We start from the raw sequence: 13,023 nt of genomic DNA on the forward strand, positions 1-13,023 counted from the left end.
CTAATGAAGAGTTAGAGGAACTGATAAAATCGTCTATAGAAGACAAAGATGACGACGATGACGAACAAGAAGAGCCAGCAAGTTGGAATCTTCATAAATTTGCTGAAGTGTTCCAAGCAGCAAAACACTTGAATGATTTAATTCCTGAATACGATCCCTCTATGGAACGAAGCCTCAAAATCACACGTATTATTATGGACGATTTGAGACCGTACCAAGAAATGTTTGAGCAGCTCAAGAGACAACAGCGACAGTTGCCAATCACCATGTTTTTCAAGGAAAAACAACCAGCAGCAGATGAGCCTACGCAATCAACTTCTCGAGCTGAACCAGAGCCAACCACTTCGTCTACGACTCGCTCTCTGTCACCCAAGCTCTCAGTCACCTCCGTCTCCTGGACTGACATCAAGCCCTGACGACCCCCTGTAATTACCCCGTGTAATTAAAAATACAATACTGTAAAATTATATTTTGCATATGTATTCTTTATTATATTCTGTACATTACTGTATACATTATACCTTTATACATATTACTGTACAGGGTTGTATATATAACCATGTACAGTATACAGTACCTTATGAGCAATTTAAGGGATTTTCAAGCGTAATTTTGACTATACGCAATGTTCGCTTTACGCGCTGACTTTAGAGCCTAACCCCCGCATAAGATGCAACGCCACTGTATATTTAGCGATCCATTTTGCTAAGAACCATTACAGTTCATACTGAATATCCTTAAACTTTATACATATACATAGATGAACTTAAAAGTCAATGTAGTGCTGTGTAAAATTACAGATTAACATTCCTGAATTTCTCTATTTATCCACAGATCAAGGACAACGTAAACACTGGCAGTTCAAGCTCCCCTCTCATCCTTCCACCTGCTTGCCTCAAGACTGATCCAAAGGACTACTTCTAGGGTGAACAGGTAGGTCACTCTCCATGCATGTCTGTTCAGTCCTTAGCACCTGTGCTAAGGCCTTCAAAAAGAATTCCAGTGAATGCTCATCCTGAGGATGGAGAAGCACTTCTCATCATGCATCTACTTATCGGAAACAATCATTATCATTTCTGAGCCTTGTTGGCCTTTTTGATGAAAAATGATACCAGTTTGACACTGGCATTATCAAAGTCCAATAAAAGGCTTCTTTAAGTTATTGTGTTTTAAAAGGTAACATATAGAAGAAAGAATTAAAATACACAATTAAGCACAAAAAATAGTTAATGAATGTATGAAACCAAGCAAATGGCGTAACAAAAACCACTCATTCAATGGCAGAAAAACAAACAAGAAATTATAACGAAACTCTCAGTAAGGCTTGGTCTACACGAGCAACTTATGTTGGTATAACTACATTGCTTAGGGATGTGGATTTTCCACCCCACTGAGTGATGTAGTTATACCGACTTGACACCCCCCTCCAACAGTGTTGACAGTACTGTGTCTACGGGAAGGCTTCTGCCATCGACATAGCTACCATCTTTCGGGGCAGTGGATTAACTATGCCAATGGGAGAAGCTCTCCCATCAGCATAGGTAGCGTCTTCACTGAGCACTGCAGGAGTGCAGGCAGCCATGCTGCTGCAGCACTGTAACTGTAGATGAGCCCTAAATGTTAAAGAACCGTCGTTTGTGACCCCTTTCCCTCCAAAGCTAATACTGACTGACCATCAGAGACCTTTAGCATTTCATAGTTGAATGGCAATGTTCACATTCTAAAAGGTTCTCAGCTAGGTGGCTTGAGTGGTCAAAAAGCCCATTAGGTTATAGTGGTAGAATAAGCAATGGACAAACTGCAAAGATTTAGAATTTGGGTTCTGTCCAGATAAACACCTAATAGTCTAGAGGATTATCCAAAGCTTATCAAAACCCTCTTGAGTCTGCAAAATTTAGCTAGAAATCTCACAGGAACATGTTTTCTCATGATATTTCCAGCTACATATTACAGACTTGGTTTGGATAAGCTTCAGATGATCCAAACTTATGGGTGCTAATCCAAATTGAACTGAACCTCTAACCTTTGGAGGGTCTCCTGACACTATTAACATTTCTGAATGACAAAATAAACAGAGAACCAAAAATGAAACAGCCAAGGAATTAAGAGATAAAGAAAGCAAGGCATATAGTAAATAGAAAAGTGCCATAAAAGGAAAACACATTGCCTCCTTGAGCAGAATGTACCAGTAGCATCGTGTAAAGAAACAACTTAATCAATTTTTGATTTATAGAGCTGTAGCAAGAGGGGGAAAATTCTCAAGGCTTTGCAATACTTTTATTTTACCTTGCTAGACCAAAAACAGATTAGTTTTCGCCAATAAAATGTTTACAGTGAGTTAGTCTATAATGTGGACAGGACAAAATCTCGGACTCTGAAATGAGGAAGGCTACATTGTGTGAGTTACAAATAAATTGTATTAAGGCCTCTAAGGATGAGTATAAAAAGGTGTAAAAATTTGAAAGCACATGTATAAAAATTACCATGACTGCAGCCTTTAAATTGGATGCTGCAAAAAGAGAAAGTTACTAATGATCATTCCGATGCTGCTACCCTCAGAGGCTTGAGATTTTTTTATTTTGACTTCAAAGGGAAGAAGGATCAGACCCAATATTTGCAATATAAAGCATTCTGCATGATCAGTCTGCAAAGCAACAGGAGTTGACACTCTTTCATGTGGACTGAAAAATATGCAAAGAGAAGGTTCCAGCTGAGCAAGTTTAGCACTGATTCTCTGACTGGGCCAGCAAGAGATTCTCTTTTGGATCATGATACAGATGCTGCTTACAGACCACAGAGGTCCTGGTCCAATTTTCAGCTGCCATAACATCGATACATACTCAACAGGCTAAACATTCTGCTACTGTAAATGGACTTATATCCAATGACACCACTGGATTTTCACCCATTTGTACCAGCAGACTATTTGGCCTAACAAGTTCAATCCTGAAAAAGGGGATTTTCTGTAGTGTCTTGCTACCAGTTAGCCCGCACAATAGAACTAACTTGTGATGTTTTGAAAACTGATATATCAGGATGCTGTGGTTACTGCATAACAAATAGCTGAGTAGAATATTTGCAAAACATTTGTCACTGAATTTTGCCTGTTTTCACAATAGCAAAACTTCTGTAAAAGCGTGGTATTTTTTCAAAATGTTTCGTATTTTTAAAAAGTGAAGTTTTGTGACATATTTTTGCTGAAAATTTTGCAGCTAATATTTGCTTTTTTTTTTTTTAATTTTTAGTTAGGTCAATTGGTGAGAGGTCACATGGTATAAATTTTGGTTCTTCGATTGGTTGAGCCAATTCTTTGTATTCAGAAGGGAGGCAGAGACCATTCTGATTGCGCTTTTTGGAAGGATAGGCTATAATTAGGAGTCTTCCTTCCAAGTAATAAAGCAAAAATTAGTTCATCTTTTTTTTTTTTTACATCAACGCAAAAGTGATCGATTTGATTCACAATTTACCATGTATTTCCCTTTCATTACCAATACATACTATGCCAGATGAGTGTTTGATGTGTCACATTTACATAGTGTATACCTATTCATAGTTTATAACTGTCTGCATTTTCCTTTCTTTGAAAGGTTTGCTATGTACTTTGATATTTTCCTCATCTCTCATCAGCTTTGATCTGACAAGAGTGTATTGCATCCACAGTGACTTTGTTATAATCTATCTGCTTACATCACATTTTGTTATATTGTATTCTAATGGCAACAGCTCACTGAGGTCTCTACAGTGGAGGTGTTGCCATCTCAGTCCCAGGATATTAGAGAGACAAGGAAGGCGAGTTAATATCTTTCATTGGATCAGCTCCTGTTGGTGAGAGATTCAAGCTTTCATGTCTGAAGAAGAGCTCGGTGCAGCTCGAAAGCTTGTCTCTCTCATCGGCAGATGTTGGTCCAATAAAAAATATTACCTCTCCCACACTGAGTTGAGTAAGGCCACCTTTCCACACAACAAAGAGGCACTTTTGCAGGAGCAACAGCATTGGCTAAAATATATATATATATGGAGGGATAAAGCACATCTTCAAAACAGGCACAAGTATCCAGGGGGGTCACAGCAGGGTAAAGAGCAGGAGGCATAACATCAGCAGCATGGCTTCCTGATCACGTCACATTCCATCCTAGAAGACGTAGAGAGCTCCTGCAGGCAAATATCTGGTTAATTTTGACTAGAATTAGCAAATAATCAGGGACTGGGGACATGTTTTGAGGCCAGAAGCTAGGGGCACAGTTTGTTCATACAGAGGCTGATGTTGATTTGTTGTTGTTGCTGTTTATTTATATTGTGGTAATGCCCCCCAATCAGATCCTTGTGCTAGGATCTCTACAGCACATAAGAAAACAAGATCCATGCCCTGAAGATATTATAGCCTAAAGAGATGTAAAACAGATAGAATGTAGGGGAAAGAGGCACACCAATCGGCAATCAGCAAGTGTCTCTAGTTTAAATGGTAAAGCCCACACACACACACACCCCTACCTGTCTAGCTGTCGGTACTTCCCTTGCTACTCCTTGATGAAGAAGGAGCTATTCCTAGGGGCTGGTTCTGCTCTCCTGCCCTACTGCAGAATCTGGAGAGGAGGATTCATTTTGGCAGGATTCATCGTATCCGATATAGCCAAGAAAATATTTCCCCCTATTTTGCCCAGCTCGTCATGGATCTGTAGTTATTGTTACAGCCTGCATTATTAGATAGCTAAGACACGTAAGATGCAGGAATGATTACAGGGCTGTAATTGCTGTACTTAATTAGATCTTGTGCGGTGAGATCTAATTAAGTGAGGGGTGAGGGGTCTAGAGTCAGTGCATGTCACTGCTATATTGAAATCTTCTTAATGCATAGCAAACACGAAAAACCAGATGGTACAATGCAAAGTGCAAACAATTCACTGCCAGGAACATTTCTGCATTGGCAGGGGAGTGTAGTAAATGACAGTCATCGGTCTTTTCCATCTCTGATATCTATATTTCTGTACTCAAACTGCTCTGCTGCTGTTCCACTACCCAACTTGCTGTGCTAATTCTAGTGGAATATATGAAACTGGAAGACTCTGGGAGCTCATTCTGCTAGAGGGGTCTGTTACTGTACTTTGGCAGCAGTTGGCAATCAAACTTAGCTGCTTTGTATTGCTTATTACAGCTTACTAACCACTGCCGCTTTGAAAGGCTCCTGTGGTATTCCACTCTGGAAACGGTGGGTCTGTCACTAAAAATAGAAGTTAAATGCTAAATTAATGACAGAGCAACAATTAAAAATGATCAGCCATAATGCCAAGAAAGCAAGGAAATGCTAAGCAAAGGCTATCACGGGATTCCTAATTCACACAACTGTGCCAGGATTTCATGGAAGGGGCTTCAAAACTTATTATTATTTATATATTTGTACTACAGTAGCACCTAGGAACCTTATCCGAGGAACAGGGCCCTATTGTGCTAGGTGCCGTGTGGATAAATGTCAGAGACAGTCCCCATCTCAGAGAGCTCACTATCTACCTGTCAGGTGGACACAACCAGTGAACAAAACAGACAAATGCGGTGGGTGTGGGTTGTCAGGATGGGGAAACAGTGAAACCATAGAGCTTAGTAGAAAAGCAGAAGTCGTGGTTCATCATTTGCCTAACCAGTGCCAGACTGATGTGATGTGTAGGCGTCCCAGCAGAAGTAGATTTTGAGGAGGGATTTTTAAAAAGAGAATGGGGGAGGGGTATAAGGAGTGGGGTTTATAAACCTTCCCCTGCATGGTGAGAGGTAGGGAACTAAATGCACAGAGGTGCTTGAGAGAGAATCAGACCAGTGGGTGATTGAGGCTGCGATCACTGGCAGGAAAGAGATGGAGGCCAACATGTGGACAAGTTAGTAGATCTGATAGATAGGATGAGGCTAAATGGGGAAGGGCCTTAATAGCAAAGGCAGATGCTTGTGTTTGAGGTGATAGTGCAAGCAGCCAGGGGAGGGACGCAAAGATGGGGGTGACTTGATTAGAGTAGTGAGCAAAGATGATCCTACCCAGAAGCGTTTTGAGTATACTTGGCAAAGGGCAATGTGGCTGGCATCCAGGCCAGAGAGGACGAGATTACGGTAATTGAGATGTGAGATAATGAGGGCCTGAACAAGAGTCTTGGCAGACAGATCAGAGAGAAAAGGTTGAGAGAGAAAGGTTAGGTAATGTAATACCTAATACAACAAAGTTAAGGCCTGTCTACACACACGGACTCATTCCTGATTAACTCAACATGTGGCAAGTTCCTGTTAAACTGAGCACACGTTCAAAGTGCATCAAGCTAAACAGCCTAGAAGGAAAATTCCATTTATTTGCTACTAAATACCACAATACATGGTTCCTTTATATATAAACTTATCTATATCTAACAGCAAAATTATTTTTATTAAAGTAATACACGTGGATATGTCCATATTTCTGTGGCAGTATATGGTGCTGAGTTTATTCCGTGGACACTGGCATCTTAGTCCTAAATGTGGTAGAGGGAATCCCATTGATTTCAGTGGGAAAATGCTCCACTTTACCGTAGATAGGGTATTGCTGCAGTAAATGAGAAAGGATAATGTGCTCCCTTCCCTGCCCCAAAGAACCGGGGTTCCTATGAAGTGTTTTCCGGTACCTGAATATTTTCTTTCCCTTCTCAATAACTAGTCACCTTCTTTTCCATTAACCTTAGTCAAAAATCCTGTGATTTCCTTAATACTTGCATAATACCAAGTAGATTTTGGGTCCTACTGAAATATAAATAGTTTAATATCCAAAAATAAGGAAAGATATAACAAAACCACTGTGTGGCAAAATCTCATAGTTGGCTACCATTGAAAGTAGTGTATAGTCTTGAAATTGTTTTTCAGTTATGGTGACTAGTCTAGGTAACAACAAATCCTTTCCAAATATACATTCCAGGGCACATTTAACAAACAAAACACAACAACATTTTGTTTACAAAGATTGTCATTTGAATAGTATTCTGCAGACTTAAATAACCATCCATGTGCAAATTAATAAACATATTGTTCGGTTCCTCTTTTTCCCCTCTTGCTGGCACCAACAATTTTTTTCCTCTATTTTATTATTATTTATTATTGTGGTAGTACCTAGAGAGCCCAGTCCTTCACTGGGGCCCTTTTCTAGGCTCTGTACAAACATAACAGCCTGGCCCCACTGAAGACAATAGTATTTTGCCACTGACTTCAATAGGGCCAGGATTTCACCCACAGGGCCTTTAGTAAGGGATTCTATACTTCTTCTACTGATGATTTCCTTACTTTTGCAGCTTTATGTCTGGCCTCAGCTTCATTTCAGTATGTGTTTCAAATTTTCAAATGGACGCACAATTTCTCAACCGCAACGTCAGTTTTTATTTCAGGACAGGCTTCTCATGAGCAAAAGTAAATTTCCTACAAAATAGAGTGATAGCCTGGGAAACTTGCATTTTAACAAGAAATGATCATTAACAAAGCAAAGTGTGTGGGTTTGTCTGCATGGGGAAATTGACCAGCATACTATAGAGGAATACTTATCACAGAATATCTATGCTGTACAGTTTCCTCCACGTAGATAAGGCCTATGATTCACCGTTACATTTCTATACCGACTAAACTGGAGCTGGTCCATCCTCATCAATGACCTAGGTAGCTGGGTAAGTGTTACTCTGAGCACATTTAAACCCTTTGGCCTCTTGCATCACAACCATGAATAGGGCGACACGGTCGCCATATTTCAATTTGCTCACAGTGAATGGACCATACAGAAAAGCTCACTTCTTTCGTCTCTTTTAGATGACTTGGTTTAATGCACCACAAATAACAAGAGCTTAATACATAAGACACGGAGTGGTGGGGGGAAGTGCTGCTGAAAGATTGTTTTAGTTGTCTTTAATGATTCCTCACTGCAAACCAATGATCTTTCAGTAGTATTTGTTAATTATCAAAACAGTACCATAGCCAATTTTTGCTCACCGGTCCACAATGTAACCAATATAAAGGAGGCCATGTCCCTGTATGTGCTATCTCTCCCCCACTTAGTGGGCAAGAGCTTCCAAATGCACACTAGAACACAAAATATTTAACTGAGACAAAAAGTCAAAATGCATTGCCTTATGTAGATACTGTATGCAGGGTTAAAAACCAAAAACACAGAGATTTCATTTGGTAAGGCTGTTTCACAAAATAAATGAGTATGCTAAATTAGGCAAAGCCATCATTGTCTGAACTGGCAGTGGTCTGGAACCAGGACCCTTTGCAGTGTGTTATCTTATGGCTGAACAGATTTACTCACTTCTTAGGAGAAAAATTAGGAGGGAAAGAAGAAGGTTGCATCCAGCTCAATCAATATTAGTCAATATTAGTCTGCATTGACAGAGCTAAAAGACAATTAGCGTGCACTCACCTCTCACTCTAATTCTGTAGTGGCAAAGATCAAATCAAATTGCAACTAATGAGCAGCTTTCAACCACTGGAATAATGGATGCCTACACGGGGCAACAATTAGCAACTTCAGCTAACTGAATTGCAATCAAGGAACTAAAACCAACTACCGTATTATCTCAACAGCTGCTGACGGTATCTAGTTGCTTGCATGATGATGTGCTGGCTTCTGCTAAATACCCTCTGAGATATAGGGCGGCTACATATTATATGGGGAATTGCATTCCAATTTTTTGGCAACAAATCTCTTTTGTTTCTACAAATTCAGCAGAGCTCTCCATTAGTTTAATCTCCTATTCATTCAATTTGTGTAAGGTGCTGAAAAGGATATGAATACAAGAATGTCAGATTGTTTGGTTATGCAGCATACACTGTAGAACAGAAATGTATTTTTTGTTATTGTTATTTCACTGGGATTGATAGATCGATCTTGCCTGAATACCCTGCATTATAGTTGCATTCCCCATTGTGTCTATTTAGTTCCTGGCATTTCTGTGGTGCTGTTGCCATTGGCATAGTATTTGGAGACCCAAACATTCAACCTTCCAAAAAGCAGATTCTTTGGGGATTTTTTAGGAAAGGGTTTGCTTTGAAGATGTAAGAAAGCAACATCACAGAATATAAAAGTCCATCTAGTGTAATTTTATTTTTGTATTCCATGAATTCCTGCTACTTTGCTCTGTCCATAAGAATATATCTCATTCTCCCCTGCTCAATGTTCACATAGCTATAAAAATGACATTTTTATTATATTTATCCGAATATTGAACAAAGGCTTAACGTGTTTTAAACTGAACCCAGGTTCATTCAAGACCACACTGATTTCTGTACTTCAGTTTTACCTCAATCTTCCTCACGCTCCCACATTTCTCCTTTCTTCCCTTGCTAACTCTTCCCCTTCCCCGCCGCTGCCAACACCACAATTAAAATTAATAGATGCAAATCCCTCTTTACATTTACAAAGTAAAGCATTTAGGGTTATGTAGTGCTCCCTTGGATTGTATTGTGCCACCCTTGTGGGCCCTACCTGTGTATTCCTCAGATTATTCTTTAACACAGTAGGTCACATCAACATCTGGTCAACTCCTCATGTTCAAGTTACCCTACCAATACCAGCATCCTCTGGTATAACTGTCAAATGAGCTCATTAAGTTTTGGCCGTCATGGAGAAATCTATGAGGAGCCCCATAGGGAACACTGATATGTTTGAGGTCTTCCTTTGAAGACACATTGCCTCTGATCTCAAAAAAAAAAAAAAAAAAGACAAAAAAAGACTGTGACCCTTCTGATGATTCTTCTTTCCAATCATATCAATATCCAGCTGTGCTGGCACAGTCCTCACCATTGCAGTGTGAGAGCTCTGCTATCATGAATCTTTCTTCTGAATTCTTTCCTGAGTGATTTCCTTTCTAGCTATATATTCAAAAGAGAGGAAGAAAAACGAGCACTGAGGTGCAGCTCGGTTTCTGGGTTGATGAAGATACATAGTGCATGCTGGCCAAACAGATTCTCAAAATATTAACCGCTTTTCTAGAAACCACTCTTTCATACCTATCAAGCAGATGCTGTTAAAAACAAAATTATGAATTATAGAGGATTTTTTGCCTCTTTAGTCCATAGGAATTAATTATTTGTTTTTAAAATACATTAGCCAATATGCTTCCCACTTGCTACTAAGGATTTAGGAGAACAAAATCAAGGAAAAAGCCAGAGTGTGTTGCCTATGTTGACTTAACAGACCTCCAGCAGCTGTCCCACAATGCCTAACACTGACTGCTCTGGTCACAGTTGTGAACTCCGCTGCCCAAGCGTCACAGAGCCCCCCCACCCCCCATACCTTTAAAACCCCATGCATTTTTAAATGCTTTTCCTTATTGTCCATCTTGGCAAGCCCACCTTCCAGCTCTCCATTGTTGTGTGCAACTGCCCAGCTGATAATGCTGGCTATACACTCCAGACATGCTCTGGTCTAGATATTGGATCTCCTGGGCCTGTGGGGAGAAGAGTCTGTGCAAACACAGCTATGGACCAGCCATAGAAGCATGGACACCGACGAGCAGACCACATGAGGGATGCAGGAGAAGGAGTATCACAGGGACGAGCAGCAGTGTCGCGTGAAAGAGACGGAACTGTGACAAGAACATCAGAGGGCCAGGGAGGCCAGCAGTCAATCCCATGCCAAACTGCAGACCTGCTGCTTTTACAACAAGCTGCATGCCATACTTGATGGAGACCTAACCAACACTCTGCATGCCACCACGGATACCTTTCAGGAGCCTGAGCCACAGACCCCCTGCCATGGACTAGAAGCAGGAGGTGGAGGAGAAAAAGGAGGAGGATTGGGGACATGCAATTGAGGGGGTCCAGCTATGCCATGAACCAGGACCTGTTTGAAATTCCACCGCACTTCAGTCAGTCCCAGCAGTCAAGCACAGGCGAGCTCTAGGCAGGGGAAGGAACCTCAGGTAAGTGTTTCAGAGTAACAGCCGTGTTAGTCTGTATTCGTAAAAAGAAAAGGAGTACTTGTGGCACCTTAGAGACTAACCAGTTTATTTGAGCATGAGCTTTCGTGAGCTACAGCTCACTTCATCGGATGCATAGCATGAAGTGAGCTGTAGCTCACGAAAGCTCATGCTCAAATAAACTGGTTAGTCTCTAAGGTGCCACAAGTACTCCTTTTCTTTTCAGGTAAGTGTGTAAATTTGTTTCCCATTACAGTGATGTCACCTCCAACTTAGCAGGACACAGCTATAAACTTCATTAATTTACTCATACAAGAGGCAGAGGCACAACAGAGAGGTAGCCTTGTTATCTACTTTTCATGCCTGTCAAGGCTGATTCCCCACTCTGGCACTTTGAGTGCAGAAGGTGGGGGCCCGTAAGGACTCTAAAAATTAATACTGACCACTCCAGGCTTGTATTAAACTCCCAAGGTTACAGCTTTTCTCTGACCTTGGGTTGGTAGATGCTTCCACCACCCAAGTGCAGAACCCCTTTGAGAGACCAGGAAGGTTCACTTGGGAATTCCTTCCTGTGGGATACCCACAAGCCCTCCCCCCCACCCTGCCCCCATCCAGGGAAGAGCTAAAAAAGAAAAAAAAAATAGAATCAGCTGTTGCCACCAGCTAATTTAAAAAAAAAAAACATGCACAGACCTCTTAAGACACAGAACTCCAATCCTGTTCTTAAAAAAGATTAATTTTATTTAAAAAGAAAGAAAGAAATTACATCTGAAAAACTCAGACTATTGCTAGATTTAAAAAGAGCAAATACAGTACAAGGATTAAGCATCAAGAATAGCTTTCTTGAGCTCCAGTTTAAGGGTTACAAGCAAAACAAAAGCACCTGGGGTTAGCACAGAGGAATCCACAAGCCATAAAGAAATAAGAGATAAACCTAATTGCGTCTTCCTAGACATTTCCTGATCTACTTATATATCTGGGGTTTCAAATGAGTAATTTTTATGTATGATCTGATGATTTTTCATACCTGGCCCAAGCTTTTTAGAGCATAGTTGCTCTGTCCCCCTCTTCCCAGGAGACCAACCACAGACAGACAAAGGGGAAGTTGTTTCTCAATTTTAAAAAGTTCTAGCCTTCCCATTGGCTCTTTTGGTCATGTGCTTACTCCTTCCTTTTACCTATGCATAGCAGGGAGACTTTTTAACCCTTTACAGGTAAAGCAAGTAGAGACCAGCTACTAAGAGGGATTTTATAGCTAACTGGCTGGCTGGGTGTCCATAAAAGGGAGCTACCCCTCCCCTCTTCATTTATCACAATTCCCCTGTACAGTTAGGCAGGGGGTGTGCGGGGTGGGGCACGTGAAGCAGTTTGATAACCTACATAGGGATGTCCCTTGAATCCTCCTGAAAGATCTAGATAAAACTTCCATGGAGGAACTCTGCAGTCCTCTCCTGAAGGTCTCTAAGGCTGGCAGCCTCATTTCTTCTTCCTTGATAGGACACTTTCCCACACCAGTCAATGATAACTTCAGCACCATTGCCATACACAGGCTAGCCACATACAGGCCTGAGCAGCTTCTGGATGCCAGCAGCAGCTTTGCTCTCTGTGTGTCTGTTGCTCTCAGGAGGGAGATATCAGGTAAAATCATCAACACCTGTAGAAAATGGTGCCAGCATTTGGTGCCGGTGTCCTATATTCATAGATTCATGCAACCGAACAATTCCCTCCTAATTTCCCTCAACTCTGGTGGGCCATACTTACCATGGTTGGTGCTGCAGGTGGCACCATGCACAAGGACTCCCGAACAGAAGGGGCAATAAGCGTGTCTCATTTAAAACTTTAGGGAGGAATGGAAGGGAGTTTGGAATCTTTGCTTTCTGCTGTGACTATCTGCAGCTGCTGCCACTGTGGTGTTGAGGGTCTCCCCTCCACACCCACAGAAAACCTGAGCTACATAAGGAGGATCAAGAAAAGGACTTGGGAATACATGTTCAGTGCTGCATCAGACCATGGAGCACCGGTCCTGGAGGGTGAACGTTGCAGACAACCTGGAGAAAGAAAGAGAAGAACGGAGACAGGCCCAGAAGTCCCAGCAGAAAACGGAGAGGGAGAAGCACCA

At 41.3% G+C, this 13,023-nt stretch overlaps 1 protein-coding gene across 4 annotated transcripts in view; it reads left to right on the forward strand.

The window, feature by feature from the left end:
* ST6GAL2 (ST6 beta-galactoside alpha-2,6-sialyltransferase 2) overlaps window positions 1-13,023 on the forward strand; it is a 251,632-nt gene that overhangs the window by 94,158 nt on the left and 144,451 nt on the right. For all 4 annotated transcript variants that reach the window (XM_007054611.4, XM_043536374.1, XM_043536342.1 and 1 more), the window contains one exon: window positions 835-933. The gene's annotated coding sequence lies outside the window, so the exon portion shown is untranslated. The remainder of the gene's footprint in view (window positions 1-834; window positions 934-13,023) is intronic.

This window comes from Chelonia mydas, chromosome 1, assembly GCF_015237465.2.
Source record: "Chelonia mydas isolate rCheMyd1 chromosome 1, rCheMyd1.pri.v2, whole genome shotgun sequence".
Lineage (NCBI taxonomy): Eukaryota > Metazoa > Chordata > Testudines > Cheloniidae > Chelonia > Chelonia mydas.